The 18,091-nt window shown below is 37.8% G+C and overlaps 1 long non-coding RNA gene across 1 annotated transcript; it reads left to right on the plus strand.

The window, feature by feature from the left end:
• Positions 1-2,600: 2,600 nt before the first annotated feature.
• On the plus strand, positions 2,601-7,449 carry LOC106036547 (uncharacterized). Its single transcript, XR_001207387.3, has 4 exons — positions 2,601-3,392; positions 5,995-6,094; positions 6,690-6,754; positions 7,362-7,449. It is a non-coding gene; the product is annotated as an uncharacterized lncRNA (long non-coding RNA).
• Positions 7,450-18,091: the final 10,642 nt, after the last annotated feature.

Genomic DNA, 18,091 nt, shown 5'->3' on the forward strand with positions numbered 1-18,091 from the left:
TTGATGGTGGGAGTACCACAGACAATGTATGTGCATATGCTAAAATGAAAGAGATTTAAACTGGCTGTAAGGAGACCCTTTTTCACCATGAGGACAGTCACCTAGTGCAACAGGTTGCCCAGAAAGCTTATGCAGTCTCCATCTTTGGAGAATTTCAAAACAAGACCGGATTAAGCTCCAGTTAACTCGACCTGACTTCATTTCGCTGAACCATCTTTGAGCACTAGATTCAAATATACGACCTCCCAGTTAGCCACCAGATTGAATTTCTATTTCAGAATTTATATATGTTTCTATTATTTTGTTAATGAAAAATGACCTTTCAGAAGGGAAGAGTAGAGCTACAGAAATTTTTAAAAATTCATTTTTTTAATTAATAATATTCATTGCATAAATCTCCCATACTCTGGCCACTGTATTTGACAGATAACTCATTAGTCATTTTTCCCCATATTATGAAGGTGAAATTATGTTGCTATTTATTTCTGTGTGTTCCCAGTCATGCAAATTTATTTAAATAGCTTTAAATATATTAAAGAAAACAGTTGTTATCTGTGCTGACCTTGTAGCACGCATCATCTTTTAGATATACAGTTCTGTTACATTTTTAAGAAATCAGTCAAACATTATGCAAATTACCTTGTGTTTCTGATTATTTAGAACACTCTACTGTGAACCTGTTTTCCTGCTTTGCTTCAATTAACGTCTGTTTAAGAGATTATTTCAGCCCTCAGAATTTTGTTCTAGGCTGTACACAATACTTTTCAAACTTTGGACTGAATTTATCAACCCAGTTTCTGAGCTGTTCATTTAAAAAGGATGATGGTTGGATGCTGTGTGCACTATTCTAAATGGTTAAAAAAATTGTTTCTGGTGATACACAGTATTTGAAATGAAGAGCAAATAATATTTATCCTACTGCTAATATTTCAGATTTCTTAAAAAGTTCACAAAGATTATTGAAAGAATGTACCTGAAGAGCTGGATTCTGGCACTCTCCTGTCATGTTGGCATGGTACAGAAGGAATACCAGGAAGTGTGGGAAACTTTATTGTATAAATTTCCTCAATAAAAATGGGATTCGTTATATTCTAGCCTGAACGTCCACAGCCAGTATTAAAAATATACAGGATTTTTTAAATGTTTTTTATCTGTTTGTTTTGTTCCTCATAAAGGGCATGGCATGTGAGGTTGAAATAATGAAATCTTAATGAACGTTTTTCACCAGTAGGGTTTACATTCACCACCAGGCAGCACGAAGAGAACCAGGGGAAGCTGCTAGAAAGGGCGGTACCACCGAGAAGACATGAAGTGCGAAGGGACAATTATAGTTTGGGAGACTTTCAAGGCTGTGCAGTGGGAAGCAGAAGATGTCTGTTTCTTCAGAGAGTGCAGAAAAGGCACAGCACTTGCTCCCACTCTTGAAGATCAGAAACTTCTTTAAAATGTTATCTTAGCCTGTGAAGACAGCCACAGAGATCTGCCAGAGATGTGGGGAATAAAGGCGTTCCCTGGCAAAGTGCTGCAGTAAGCTTGGATGTATGGCATGCCCTTGTATAACATATATTCTTAAACATCTGAAGTGGAATTAAAAGTTTCAGCTCCTTCTAGCTTAAGAGCAAATACTGCTAATTATTTGAGCTAGCAATCTAGAAACTGAGCAATGCTTTTCGGTGAGCATGTGCCTCCAAAATATGCCAGTAGAATATTTTACTGTCGTGACCATTTTTGTTGTCTGTGCAGAAAACAAACATGAAAGGGCAGCTTAAGGCACAGTTGGAAGGTCTCTTTAATTACTGCTTTTGGCAGAATTTATTTCCAGAAATGTTATCACAGAATTGGAAATAAAAATGTCTCCTGGCACCACAAGAGCATTTTCAGATATCACTCTCAAATGTGACACTTCTGAACAAGTTGGAGGAAAAATAAAAAGAGAGAGAGAGAGAGAATATTGTGCCCACTGACATCTAACAAAATACTATAACACAAAGAAAAAAAATTTACACGAGATACTTTCTGTATCACCACCACTTACAGTACAGAAACAAACCTTAATCCCTCAAACACCCCTGCTAAACTATTAAGGCACAGTCAGATTGCTTCAGTTTGTGCCAATTCATTATATTTTTTAAATTTCTGCCTTTGAACATGGACAAAGTGCCTAAGGCTTCTCGCTGTGGACCTCTTAGCTTTTGTCTCTGCTGTCAATAGAGAAGACTCAAGTCCCTTTCAGACTACAACTAAGTCCAGGCAGGCCTTGTATCATGCAAGATACCAGATAAGGAAAGGCTTGTACAAGAATGTAGAGAAAAACGAGAATCCAGCAACTGTCAACTACCTCCCAAAACTTATAGCTAAGCTTTCTTTCAGCAGTCTGTGAGACTCCTGTGACAGGTTGTGAGGACATCTGCAAACATACTGTGCTCTCAACTGCTCTTTGAACTGCTCCGTAGGTACATTAATATACATCCTAAGCACTTTCCTTTCCTCTCTGATCTTAGCATCTCTGGAAATGCTTTCTGTTATTAAAGTACATTTCTTCCCAATATGCTTCCCAGTGCTTATCTCGCCATGATTTGTTGATGGGTGGAGGTCCCAGATAGTGGTGTGTGGTGGTTTTACCGTGCTAGGCAGCTGAACACCACAACCGCTCTCTCCCTCCCCCTCCTTAGATGAGGAGGGGAAGAAGTAAAGGAAAGAACAACTCACGGGTTGAGATAAGGATGATTTAATTAAAGGAAAAAAAATAATTATAAAGGAAAGATTATTATTAATTAAACAATTTAACTAAACAATTTAACTAAACAATTAACAATTTAACTAAAGGGGAAAAAAGGAAAGGGGAAAAGGGAGGGAGAAAGGGAAAACTAAACAAAACAAGTAAAGGCTATGTGGAAGTGCAGAGGAAAGAAATTACTCTCTACTTCCCACAAATGAGCGATGCTTGACCACGTCCTTGAAGCAGGGCCTCAACGCATGTAGCCGGTGTTCGGGAGGAGGACAGACGTTTCCACAAGGAGAGCCCACCCCTCCCTTCTTCCTCCTTTTTCCACCTTGTATTGCTGAGTGTGACATCACATGGTATGGAATATCCCTTTGGTTGGTTTAGGTCAGCTGCCCTGGTGATGTTTCTTTTCTCACATCTTTGCCCACCCCCAGGGGAATTAGGGAGAGTCCTGATGCTGTGCCAGCACTGCTCAGCAGCAGACACAGCACTGGTGTGGTACCATTGCTGTTTTAGCTACGAGTGCAGAGCACAGCACTGTATGGGCTGCTGCAGGGAAAGTTAACATCCCAGCCTGACCCAGTACATGGTGCCTGATGTAATCCTCTGTGATGTTTGTGATTCTGGCTCAGCACATGGGCACCGGATGAGGCAGAGCATACTGCAGGTGGGTGAGGAGGATTTCGGACCTCGAGACAAAAGGCAAATGTTTGTAGTAGGAGGTGGTGAACCTGGGGCTGGATTTCTGGCTTGGGCAAGTGAGACCTGTGATAAAAAAGTGGGAAAAGTGGGGAGGATGAGTGTGGGGTCCCGTTTTACATAGGTAGGTTCTTACGGCTCCAGAGACTGGGGCTGGAGCTTCTGCTGCCTCAGGTACAACCTCTAGGCCAATCTATTTCCCCGGCAGGTAGGTAGCCAGACCTGGATCAGTGTTTATGTTGACTGAAAACAACATCAGAGAAAAGTACAATCTCTTTACATGCTGTACTATCCAAGTAGAGTTCTTTTCAAAATTACAGGAAAAGAGGAAAGAAAAAAAGGAGAAACAAGTTGCCAACAGAGTACTGGCATCAGTGAAATGCTTTATGGAAATACAGACATGCTACCCACCCATTGCTAAGGTTACCAGCTTACTATCCTGTTGTCTTCACACAGAAGCTGGCAGTAGAAGCTGGGTTTTGTGAAAGAAGGGAATAATGCTTTCAGATATTTTTAAATCATCTCATCATTCTCATCTTCGTTCTTGAAACCTTCTTTATAATTTAAGCTAATTACAAAATAGAGAGTGACAACCATACAAATCATGGATAAATAAGGGTCCTGGACAGTTAAGGGAACTTCATAAATAAGGTCCATATCCCTCTGTATGGTTTCGTAAAAAGCTTTTCTCTGCATCTCTATATGCCAGTACTATTCAAACTGATGTGGGCATGTTATCTCTGTTCTCTTCAGTTATCTTCAGATCAAATGTGGACTGAATTTCTTATAGGTGAAAACACTGTTTTAGCAAATAAATGGAGAGACGAATAGTCTTTTTATATCTAAAACCATGAATATTATTCTATCCTAAAATATACTGCCACAAATACTTTAATTCTTCAAAACAGAATCTAGACTAAGCTTTTCACTAGCTTTATTGGCTCTTAAGATTCATCTTTAAAAATTACGCCAATAAATTTAGAAATGCATTAGATGCAGTTACCATAATTAGATTTTACAACATTTGGAATGCTTTGTCAAAAGACTTTTGAGGATCAAAGACATTTATAAAAGCTCTATTTCAAGTGTAATCCAATCTTAATAATGAAAATGATAACAACTGAGAAATGAGGAGGTAGAGAATATAGATGAGCATAAAAGGAAACAGATTGGGGTCTTTCTCAACATACTTTTCCAGGTTTTTAATAAGTTAAAAAGTTCTCGTCAATGCCTATGCTTTTGTTACTTTGAGTCACATTGTGATCCATGCAGAATGCAAGCTACGTTCTGGTGCCATGAATCATTGATGTCTATTATAAAATTATAGTCATATTAGCTCACATTTTACTATGACCCTTTATACCAGAAAACAAATAAGACACCCCATTAGAAGACAGGTGTGTTACCTGCTGTCTTTGCTAACCCAAGAGACTGACAGTTCTGCAGCAAGAAGTAGTAGCTGCATGACACTCAGAAAATGTATGGAATATTGCAGCCGTAAGTAGACAGGGGTGTCTGCAATTTCAAAAGTCTTGCTTGCACCTGGCCTTTTAACTATCCTTCTGCTGCATTGGCCATGCTGCAGGTGTAGGAGAAATAGAAGAGTACACTCTTTTACAGTTCTGAATACCAGAAAGACTGACTGTTCCATCGCAGGGCACAGGGAGTACTTTCCCGGAATTCTCAAAGGAGACTTGCCTGCAGGCATCTCATCTGCAGAGGAGCAAAGTGATAGAGATAGCAATAATATTTGATAGCATCTTACCACTAACTTGTTCATCTTAGTGTTCTGCTTTTCATGTTTGGCTCTGCTACAGAGCTCTGAAATATTTAACTGCCTTATACCTAAAAGCATCCAGCCTGGTGTTAAGTGTCATAAATGCAATACAAATTGTAAATAATCATTGTATATCTCAAAATGTAAATATTGGATTGCACCTTGCTTAGCATTATGGGAAGCAAATGTCATTAATTTTCTATACAGCTAACCTAAGACACTGCTTTACCTCAGTGATTCACATCAGCACTTCCAAAGGCAGAAAATTCGACACAGTGATCTGCAGCATGTGAGACACTTCCATGTATTTCTGAGCTCAGCAGCCACCACTGTCCCAGAATGCCCCCTCATCTTCTCCTTCTCGGGGATTAATGTAATGCATTTAACCATTTTCTCCTAGCATACTCATGCAGTCCTATGCCTTTTCTTAGCAAAGTTTGTTATTAGTCCTGGTGGTTTTTATTTACTTACCACTAAGTGGTATAACTGAGATCATAGGATAACAGAAACACTTAAACTGGAAGCAATTCTGGGGTCTTCTGATTCAAGCACAGTTCCAAGCAAGATTATTCAAGGCCAGTTCAGGTTCCTCAATGCCTTGAGGTCTGAACACCTCTAAGGGTGCTGATTCCACAACCTCCTTGAGAAACCTCTTCCACTAATTAAATGTTTTTATGGTGAAGAATTTTTTCATACATCCGTTCAGAATTTTCCTTGTAAGTGCTGCTTCTTGACTTTTCTCTGTTGTGCTTGTGAGAAGTCATGCTTCCCATTCTCTACAATTCCCCTTTAGGTGATAAAACAATGGACCATTCATGCAGAGAGAAAAATAAAGAAAAGGAGACTATTGATAAAAGAAGTAACTGTGAGCATCTTTAGTCCTGATTTCACAGGTAAGAGTTGTTCTGCTCGAGTTTTTGCTTAGGGAAAAAAATAATAATAATAATAATAATGCAAGCAATTATTAAAATAACATGTTTCTTTCTCTTTTTCATTAATCACTTGTCTTCCTGTACATGTAATCTTTGTGCAAATCTATCAGATCTCTCATCAAATCTCTCTTCCAGATTCATTGCTGCACTAAGTTCTATCAAATAGCAAGCTGGTAAGATTAATTCTTGTGCTTTGAATTCTGATAATATTTTCTCAAGGGAAAAAGATAATTCAGATTCTTTTTTTTTTTTTCCTCTTTTCTCTTGGATAAGCTGAAAACATAGTCTGATCACACATGATAAGACTGAGAATTATGAGCTGGGATTTGGAGATAGCACTACATTGTATTAGCATATTTTCTGTCTGATGAGAGGTCAGAATAAGAAACTACTGTTGAATCAAAAGGAAGCATCTCCTTAGGAAGAGAAAAAAGGAAAAAAGAAGAGGGAGATTAAAAAAAAAAAAGAGAGAGAGAGAGAGAGAGAGAGAAAGGAAGTTCCCTTCAGTTATAATTCAGCCTCCTTGGGGATTTTTTTCACTTTCTTTATCTCACAGGTTGAAGAATGTACAGTTGCCTCCAGATGAGAAGGTGAAGATAGCCTTCAGTGGAATAAAAAGAGGTATTTAATGAACTCTGCTGATGATATCCTTGGTAATAGAACAATGGATTACAATCATATGCCTTACTTGCTTTGTATTCACAGGAGCTCCACTTACTAGTAGAATTTAATGTTCTACTAGTAGAAAATTAGGTTATCCATCCTGAAAGCACTTTCTAAGTCATAGGAAGAGTAAAACAGACAGACAGGCAAACTAGCAAAAGTGTTTTGCTCTTGCATTGCTTTTGTTGTTGTTTTCTTTGTTTGTTTGTTTTTATAAAGGAGTTATACACAATACTCAGTTTAGATGCCAAACACTGAAATACTCTGTCTATGAACTGATGCATGATACCACCTCCCCACAAGGTCTTGGAGCTATTCTCCTTCAGTATGCAAAAGGATGAAAAGTGTCATGGGGGAGTGGTATGACAGCGCATATGTTTCTCACTCAAATTACCTACAGCATCATTCCTCCAATGTACAGTGTAACAATTCCATATCACAAGAGGCATTCTACTCCTCAAAGCCTTAAACGACATGCCCTTTCAAAGTCTGCCACGTAAACAGTATGATTTATGTATTTCATAAAGGATCTGCTAACTCTCTTCCTATTCATTCTGTTGCACAGTTGTTCTGCACCAGAAGGGGTGCAGGATTCTTTCTGGATCTCAGTAAGAAAGGCACAGCAACAAATGGAGTAAAAAAACTGCAATAACAACAACAATGACAATAATAAGTATTATTATTATATTATATTATTATGCAAGAGAAAGAGGAAGAAAAATACAGAGACTGAGTAAATAAAACATCCCTTCAGAAGCTGGGTACCCTGCTCTTGTGCAGTGTTGGCTGGGCCCCAGATACATAGCCACAGCACCCTGTGCAGATCCCATTTGTGGTGAGGTTCACTCTCACGCAGTACCATTAACTCCTTTTACCTAATGTAGAAAACAAAACTAGGCATCTTGTTTCAACAGTTCTCTTTCTTAATGATCTCCAGAACATGGCTAGGTAAATGTATAGGACCTGTGTCCTATATATCATATAGTACATATATCCTTATAGGTGCTTATCCAGAGCCTTCCATTGCATATCCAGAGCCATCCATTTCCCTGTTCAGTTATATACTTAGGGTTATGCAGCAATTGTTCATGTGAACGTAGGGATTTCTCGAGTGCAGTCCCCAGTATGGCTGTCAGGGCTTGCTCAAGGTCACTGACTCCTCAAACACAATATCTTCCACAAGACTGCCAGTGCAACAGTATTTCTTTTTTTCTTCCATTGGGGAGCTAAGACAGAAAGGTACAAAAGAAGAGATTGTGATAGGATGACAGTATGTCACAACTGGTGTATCTTTCCACTCTGGAAAGTCTAATGGTGCCTACAGTTCTCAACTTTTATCATTCTTTGTCTGTCAAAAACCACCTGTGAAATGATTGCTGATTTAAATAGAAGATAACGCCAGCTGTTGATACTAGTACTTTCATCATCTAAATGTGACATCACTAAAGTTTCATCACTAAAGTGACAAACCGATATGCAAGAGATCTACTTATGATGGACTCTGTGAGAGCTGCGCATTTTTATGCATAAAACAGAAGAAAGGTGTATAAATGTCATAGAATGAAATGTTATGTGTAGAGTAAAGCAGACAATGTTAAGTACAAATGTTAATATTTTCTGGAAAAAAATCCACTTTATTCTCTTAAATATTCAACATATTGCACTAGATGTATCTGCCTTACAGATAAAACAGGACAGTATAATAACAGAGGCAGTATAACTGCCAGAGTTTGAAGGTGTGGTATGATCAAGGTCATGTGAGACCCACATCAATCTCCTGGATGAGGAAATTAAATGCTAATTAGTAAGCTTGGTATGCAGCTTTGCCTCTTCTGTGGTTGTGAAAGGATGCTTTGCAAACTACAAGGTGAAGTTACTGGGAGGTGAAAATGCATTTATATTGCTCTATTCTTGGATTCCTTAACTGAGACTGTATTGCCTGACTTACTTGTTTATTATTATTATTTATTTGCAACTGTACCAAGTGCTTGCACTTCAGATGAGATCAATAATGCAGCTTCTCAGAACCTGTGAGGGCTTCCTTCCCCTCAGGGGTGCTGTGAAGATACAATAGCAATATCTCATGCATGTTCATAATATTGTGACGAGTTCCAGACAAAAGCTTGTATGGGAAATATTTTTTTTTCTTCTGAATTATTTCTGAATGGTGTATAGTAAACAAGTTCTCATTGAAAAATAAGGGAGGAAAAAAACAAACAAAAAACAGGACACTGAAGAGGCATTTGCTTAGATTGTCTCCAGTTGGTCTATACACTGAAAGAGATAGGATGACTACAGGAAATATATAATGAATTTCTAAGGCTCTCATTGGACCGGTTCAACTTCAGGGTCCAAACTCTCAATATTTTCTCTTCCTAAGCCATAATTTGTGTAGTATTAGTGATTATATGTCATACATATTCCTAATTCCATGCAATTCTGCATAAATATTTCCTGTCTAAACTTCCTCTGATGTGAACTGGGCTCTTGCAATTTTAAAGATGTGTTCTGTTGCCATTAGGAGACAGAAATGCATAAAAAAATTCTCCTCTAACTTTGCTGCTGACCTGCAGGCAATCAATATGAACATTTCTCTTGTCCTTTGTTTTTCATGAGGAGGTGCTGGTTTTGTATGATCTCAATAAGAAGTTACTCAGACTCTGAAAGTATTCCTCCTTGGAGCTAACACTACTTAAAAATAAATACATAGATAGATAAATAAAAAATAGTATACATTACCTTAGTCTCTTCAGATGCTTGGAAGCACAATTTATGCAGCACTCAATGGGCTTCTCTGATCAGGACACTGCATGCCACACAGATCCCATGCATGGAGAAATTACCCAACATTCTGGTATTTTGAACTTTTACAGGATTATGCAAAAATATATATATATTTTGTTTTGTAAAAGGAAGTTCATATGAAAACTTCTTGCTGTACTTCTAGATAAAGGCAAGGACAACAGGTAGCATAATTGCCAGTATCAGGCCAGAACTGCCTGCAGGCAGAATCCACATAAACCACAGTGAAAAGCAGAAAGCAGTAAAAGATACTTCCATGAAATCATGCAGAGGAAAAACACTATCCAAATAAATGATGAAATGGCTTGACATTGGTATGTTTGATGTTGCCTAAGATCAAGTTAAATATAATAAAACCTTTACATGAAAAATTTCTTGGTAGTTTCAAAAAGTCTCAGGGTCCTGCAGGTACCGATAGTCCTTAGCAGCACTCATCAGCTTCAGCTGTAACCTCCACCCACCCCTTCTGCTCATGGACCCAAGCCCATTTAAACTCAGTCCTGGGCTGTAAGTTTTTTCCTGACCCACAAGGGTCAGGGAAAAGTTAAATATGAAAACCACATTAGGTCTCAAAAATGACTCACCGCCATGTCCTGTTTGGTTCATGGTGTTCCTTAATGCAAAATATTCATCCTCAAGAGATGTATTGGTCAGATCAGAACTTACAGTAGTCAAGAAGTTCTAGATTAGAATTTTGAAGATCACCAGAGGTCAGGGAGGAAGGTGCTTTTACTTTTGTGACTTTGAAGGAGATTTTGAATACCATATGAAACTGCACTTTATGAAACTGGAGTGTACTTTAAGCATAGAAAAGGATCCAGTGCATGCTTTGATATTATTCAATCACGTTTTTTGTGCCTCGATCCTTATAGAATTTAATTAGTTAAAATAAGTGGATGGGCATCTCATTTACTTAAATATATATAAGTAGTTATTCTATGTAATTTTCACAATTCATAACAGCTGCAAATCTAGTTAGCAGGCGGTCTGTACTTCAGTCTACACAGGATATGTATTTCTTTCACTCTTTGACAGGTAACTTTGCTCTTATTAGATGGCTCAGATGGTGGACTGTTAAGATTTACTGCTCCTTGCAGAAACCTGGCAGTAATAACCACAGAAAGCAAAACAGACAACTTCCATTGCCTGTACCTGAAATATTTTCTTCTTTATGCAATTCATGTGAATTCTTTGTTATAAAAAATAGGTTATTTAGACAGAGGAAGAAAATTATCATGTTATTCTATTATCATAATCTTCTGTTTTTAGAAGAAAAAATAATTGAAAAAAAAATCATATTTTTTTCTAAATAAAACAAGGTGGTTTCTATCTGTGCAATCTGTGAAGGCATTATTCAGAGTCAGGATTCTTTAATGTGAACTGTACGTTGGGACAAAATTTCTCAGTTTAGGATGACATATCCTTCTTTTTGAAGTAAAAATAGCAGCTGATAATATTTATCTAACATTTATGTAATATTTATTTACATTTTCTTCCAACTTTCTTTGGCCAATACCACAGAAAATTCTTAAGTAGGGCTGTGACTACTATGTGATGACATCTACAAAGCACAGAAAAAAGTTAATGGATACCTTCAGTTCACAGGATCCCATTCAAAGAATTATAGAATACTTTGGGACAGAAGGGACCTAAGAAGCACATCTAGTCCAGTCTCATCCTCTAAACAGGACTAGTTTGCATGTCATATCAGGCTGGGTCTCATCACTTTCGAGAAAGCTCTTCAGAAAGCTCTCAGGGACTGCAGAGGGGAGAGTAAGCAGCCACTGTGAGCCAGAATGAAATCCTGTGGTATTGTGTAAAGGACGAAGCACCCAGCTGCCAGTGAGGAAATGCTTTGTGCAGAAAATCACTTTATCTCTCAGTCTGGAACCTCAAGGGAGTCTTACAAAACACTGTACACAGATGCACCTGGGAATTAAATGTGTAGCACTAGGACATCAAAACCCTTGGATTCAATAGAGACACTTGTTATGGCATGTTATAGCCTCTCTATCCCCACCTCCAACTTTTTTGTGCTCCACAGAGTACAAAAACTCTCTCTCCATCTCCCCCTTTCCCTCCAGCACTAATATCCTACCTACTCTGAAGACTCTAGATACTTATCCTTTCAAGGTTAGCCTGACAAGTAGCTAGCTTCAGAGCAAGTGTTCTGAACTCACAGTCATATCTGAAGTCTGCTGCTCCTGGAGAAGGAATTGCCTGCTCAAAGTTCATCTATTTTTTCCTTATTATACCACTTCCTCTAGGAAGATATTACTACCTATAGGCTTTATCTTGATGATATTTCTAGAATATTAAATTTATAACGAAATGCAATATTTTGTGGGTTTTTTTTGTTTGTTGTTTTTTGTTTGTTTGTTTAGCATCCACATGGGATGCAGCTGGAATGTCAGAACTCCAGTTTTGAACAATGCTCTGATATTTTCCAAATTTGGTTATGGCAGGCAGTAGCCCAGTGCAGCAGATGATTTTAGGCAATAATCCCAGATCATGCCAACTTAGTCTGCCCCTGAACCTCTAAAATACTTCCAGCTGCCTTGTGTACATATGTAAAAGTCATTAGCTAGTTTAAAACTTTGGCCACACAGGAATATTAAGCAAGTACTCAAAATCTGAACCCAGACTCTCAAGTACCCAGAATATTAACCTTCGGTATAATAACTCCTTAATTATCTTTCTTTCCCATGAAAATCTGTTGGATAACAAGTGCAGGTATCTTGTTTTTCACAGACAGTGAATTGAAGTGGTAAATAATACTCATTTGATACACTAAAAGGCACAAATTTGACTTCTTGCAGTTCACTTGTTTTATGGCTTACAAGTAAAAATTGAAATAGTGTATTTTCACTTCTGTTAATTCTATTTACTTAAAACATCAGGTGAGATTTTTCAGTGATATTCTGACACAAGAAAGGAAAATAAGGAAACAACATACAGTGGTATTATTATTTTTGATATGCATTTTCTTTATGCACAAAGAAATAGCATGTGGTTTTAATATGAATCTTAATGAATCTAATTTAAAAAGAAAAGAAATATGGATACCTTAGCTGTATTTATGATGACCAGGCAATATGGCAAATCTATGGTACAATTAATAGCTGCTTTATTTACTTAAGGTTACCATAAGCCCAAAACTGAATGTCAATGTATAAATATGTATGGGAATTGTTGTGGTAACCCTCCTTTTTCTGAATATATGCAAACAAACTACGTTAATAAAGAACACAGCTTTCAATTACTCATAAGATGTTTAGAGGAACTCTAAGGATTTTATGACAATCAACAAGTAAGAAAACAGGAAAATCAGAGTTACACTTAAAAGAATTCCAAAAATATTTCAGGATATGGTTCAAGTACCCACACTTCCTTGGCTGTCCTTTAGTGACTATTTAGTTATGACAAATGAACTGTAATTCTCAAGGAATCAAACATTTTTCAGTGGACTAGGGCAGCAGGATCTGGCTTTTCCCATGAGGCTTTTCACAAGTGGGAGAGAGTACTGTTGTAAGAAAGACAAGCCTGCTCACACTGCAACATTTGCAGAAAAAGAATAGCTCTGATATTACACAGCTCTGATAAAAAAAAAAAATCAAGAAACTCAGCCAACATTTCCTTCTGATGATTGACATAGACCATGCAAACCATTTTTGGGATGATCCATTCTCCAGCTTCTTTGTCAGCATAGAGACAAGTGGAAATGGGATGCAGCTCCCTAAAAACTGGACATGTTTTCAAAGGTTTCTTTTCCCTTTATGTATACACAGAAACAGAACATATGAGACAAAGGATGATGACCCTACAGGTACTTTTCAAATAGCTCAGAGGTTGAAAGAAGTTATTGCACTTCTTGCATACCTTCTTTCAAAATAAATGTGAATGCAATAAACAGCCATAGCCCTATTTCAGGTTACACATTACTGCTACAAGTATCAGCAAGAAACAAAGTTATGTATAGCAGCAAACCAAATACCTTCCAGATTCATAGGAAACTGGCCAGGCAAACATAAATTTCCTACCATGGAATGAAACAAAATGAACAGTGATTAGGGAAGATAATATCAGTATAGGAAGTATTCGTGCACAAAACTTCCCTCATAATCTTATTTATTCATGTCCATTAAAATTATTATAAAATTTAGGTATTATAGGTTTTAATTTTAACAGTGACATCAGCAAGTTACACGTTGCTGTTAAGCATTCAGAAAGGCAGAAATTAAGGACAGCATCAAAGGAATATTCAAAGATCTATCTTCCTCTCTAGACAGAAGTTCAAGAATGATGCAAGTGTTTTCTAAGACTATTTGCTCACTTAAATTAACTTATTTATTCTACATATCCATGAAATGAAACGAGAATCATCCTGTGCCAAGGTACTTCTCTCATAAGTGAAACCAATATACAATCTTCACTTTACTGGCACTGAGAAACTAGAGTAGCGTTCATCTGTTTCCTTCTTGTTTCACTTATCAGCTTCAAATACCACATATCTTAAACAGGCAAGTTTGTTTGTGAATGGCATCTTTGTTCTTCTCCTGTAAAAATAATTTTACAGTTAAGTGCACTTTAAGACAATATTTAGACAACTAATAGTGTTGATAACATTGATAACAAAGAAAATTTTAAAGATCTACAGTCCTTGATCAAACTGCAGAAAAAGATTTCCCTGGAGTGGGATCAAACTAGTGTGGATTTAAGGGAACTAATTCCCCATTATTCTGTTTCTCCTAAGTCACCTGTTGCCCAAACAGAACCACAATGACTGCCTCCCCAGTCACAGCTTGTAGCAGCTCATGTCAGGCATAGAAACAACAGTGAATATTATAAATATTAAATATTAACATGTCTTGAATTTCCACCATACGAAAGATCTAATGATCAGAAAGTTTTTCTTTCCTGAGGTGCCTTGTGGATGCAAAAGGAAAAGGAAAAGGAAAAGGAAAAGGAAAAGGAAAAGGAAAAGGAAAAGGAAAAGGACACAAAATGTTAGGAGAGAGAGGTGGACGGGATATACCTTGACTTTAGGTGTTTCCTCCCACAGAAGTTTAATTTGAAAACTGCGAATGTGTAACTGGATAAGCAGTCTCTTAAGTGGGCTTAACATAGTCAGGACCAACGTGCTCAAGAGGCAGTGATCCACGTCCAACTGGAAGTCACCTTCCAGAAGCCAGGCTAAGCGTGTACCCACAACAGGCCACACACAGGTACACGTGTGTACACCTCACACCTGCATATACATGTCTGGATGCACAGATCTACTCAGACACACACACCCAGCACACACACAAACACAGACAGCACCAACGGCCTCATCCTGTTTCTCTCTCTGGTTGAGCAGGACAGAGGTAAGAATACAGGTAAGAATATATATATACACAGGGATGTATGTAGAATATACATCTTGTACATATACAAGAATATACGTATAGCACGGATGACTCCAGAAGCTGGGCTCACCAGTAGCTGCCTCTGGATCCCAGTCTCTCCGTTAGCTGTCACCTGAAAATAGATGACCCCAAGGCTGAAGCTGTGCTCCAGGTGCTGGTACAGACACCCTCACTCACACATGTACCTCCACCACACACCCCAAAAATGTGTCTCAAGGAGACCCCAGGACCCCACAGTCTCTCTGGCAGTTGGCCTGGACTCCTTGCTTCATCCAGAAGCCAGATCCTCCAGTTATCCCACTCACAGACACACAGGCACACACAGCTTCCAGGCAGCGTCACCTACACACCAGCTAGTCCAGCCTGATCTTCACTAGTTGTCACACACTCACTCGCACACCCACACAGCTTTCTGGCCCCAGGCATTGCACGCAGCTCCCAGACCCACGGTGCCCCAGGAAGGAGCATGGGACAGGCCCATGGCAGCCAGCATCAGCCAGGAATCCAGATCATCCGGCTAGTTTGTGTTGATGAGGCAGGTCTGAGGTTGAACCACAAAGTCAGTCCACAAGTCAGGGTCAGGTTTGGTGAGGGTAAACAGACCAAAAGGGGGTTCAGGTCAATGGGTGGAGTGGAAATATGTCACAGGTGAGGCTGGTAAGGATCAGTAAGATCAGTGCCCTCATGGTTCTGAAAGGAGGCTAAACCGGAAGGCACCAGAGGTGCCTTCCAAACAGCATTTCTGTGGTTCTTCAGAAGCATAGCAACTATGATGCATGGTTTCTTGGGGACAGCAGCCATATAGCTTCAGTCAGCATTCTTCCAAACTATATTGCTGGAGTCATGGACCAAGTCAGAAAACCAAATTTCTCTTACCTTTCTTTCCATCCACCAAGGCACATGAAGAAGTGTAAAGAACCTGCCTAATATGATTTTGATGAAGAAAATCCGATTATGTAAATGGTGAGTGCTTGCTAATGCAATCAACAATTCAAAATACGCATGATTTAATGAGTAAACCCAGCAAAAGGTTCTTAATTATGCTTTTGTGCATATGCTCATCTTCAACTTTCTGTATTCCCATAGTCTCTGCAGTGTATTTTCTGTCCTAATGTGTGTATTCTTTTGTATTCCCTCTTGACTTTACCATGAACCAAGGGCATTTCATCATCCAATAGGGAAAAAAGAAACACGCCCCCCCCCCCCCCTCGCCTCAAATGGCAACTAGGGAAAAAAAAAAAGAATTACCTAGTAAACCATAGGAGGAAATACACGTTGGTTTTGGTTTCAGAGTAAAAATTGTATGCACAAAGGAACAAAGGAAAAATAAATAACTCCAAGTGATTAACTACTCAAAACTATTGTGAGAGAGAAGGGAATGCAAATGAATGATGAGGATGTGAAAGCAAGATCTGCAGTGGTGCATGAAAGAACTTATGCAATGAGGAGCAAAAAGACAGGCAATTTTAGAGCTATGTGAAAAGAAAGGTATAAATGAGATATATCAATGAAATCCATTGTACTGCAGAAAGGAAAACATACAAGGAAAAGCAGGAAAAAAAATAATGAAATACAAAAGAAAAAAAAATCTGAGAATTTACAGAATGAAAGGTGATGTACAAAAATGAACACATATGTAAAAGCGAAAAGCAAAACCTTTAAAAGTCATAGGTGAGTAGGAAAAGGCACAATGAAATGAGGAAATCATAATGAAAGTCAGTTATGGAAGAAGATGAGGAAGAAGTATGAGAAATGCAAAACATATCACAGACTAATGTGTAATAAAGAAAAATGGGTAATCAGGAGGAAATGCATATAGATAGATTAATGCAGACAGAGAGAGAAAGAGAGAAAGAGAAAGAGAAAGAGAAAGAGAAAGAGAAAGAGAAAGAGAAAGAGAAAGAGAAAGAGAAAGAGAAAGAGAAAGAGAAAGAGAAAGAGAAAGAGAAAGAGAAAGAGAAAGAGAAAGCAAAATAGCCTGGGAAAAAGAGTATTTAAAATAAGGTAGGAGAAAAAAAAGAAATGAAATAAGAGATAAAAATGAAAAGTGAGATGTGCAATTTAAGAACTAATCAGTTATAAAAAAAAAAATGTGAAGTAAGAACATATTTAGCAACAGAAAAACCTGAAAAAATATAATTAGATGATGGACAAATAGATGATGATGTGAGAAAAGATCACATCCAGTAGATATGAGGCTGCTCAAAAACACAAGCAAGTATCCAAAAGTTGAAAAATGCAACATTAACAAAATGTGAGTATGTGTAAAATGGCTGATTTTATGTGTAATGATACTTTAAAGACAAGATGTAAATAATGGAGTTGCATAATGAAATGTAGAAGAGCCATAAGCATTAAAAAGGGAGATGCAAAATCTGAAATGTGTAGTTATACATCTAAGGAGGTTGTGCATAAGTGGAAAAATAGAACCAGGTGATCCATGCTAAGATGAAAATTTCTAAGTCAAATTTAAACTTGGAAAGAGACAAAAAGGAAAATTCACTCTGAAAGGTGAAATTCATAAGGAAATGCAAAACTAAAAATCTGTGAGAGAGAAGAGAACAGAAGAGAAGAGAAGAGAAGAGAAGAGAAGAGAAGAGAAGAGAAGAGAAGAGAAGAGAAGAGAAGAGAAGAGAAGAGAAGAGAAGAGAAGAGAAGAGAAGAGAAGAGAAGAGAAGAGGACAAAATCAGAAATGTGTCATGAAATACAGAAATCATTAGAAATAAATCAAGCTGCATAATCACTTGCATTGAGTAAAATGCAGAAATAGCTCTAAAAAATCGGAAAAAGATGCAAAATCTGAAGAGGAAATGTGTGAGGATTTGCAGATAGGAAAATGTATGATAAGAAGCCATTCCCCCAAACGTTGCAAAAATTACAAAAAGGGAAGTTTGTTATGCATTCTGTAAATGAAAACTTAGTATGAGATACAGAAATGAAATTTGCAATGAGATGAACTCATTTAAATGAGTAATGAGATACAAAAGAATATGTTTATTGAGGTGAAAAAGAAAGACAGTTTACTCAGGTGTAAATAAATGATTTTAAAAATCATATGCTAGCAGGGAAATATGAAATATATAA

This window comes from Anser cygnoides, chromosome 2 (genome assembly GCF_040182565.1).
Source record: "Anser cygnoides isolate HZ-2024a breed goose chromosome 2, Taihu_goose_T2T_genome, whole genome shotgun sequence".
NCBI lineage: Eukaryota > Metazoa > Chordata > Aves > Anseriformes > Anatidae > Anser > Anser cygnoides.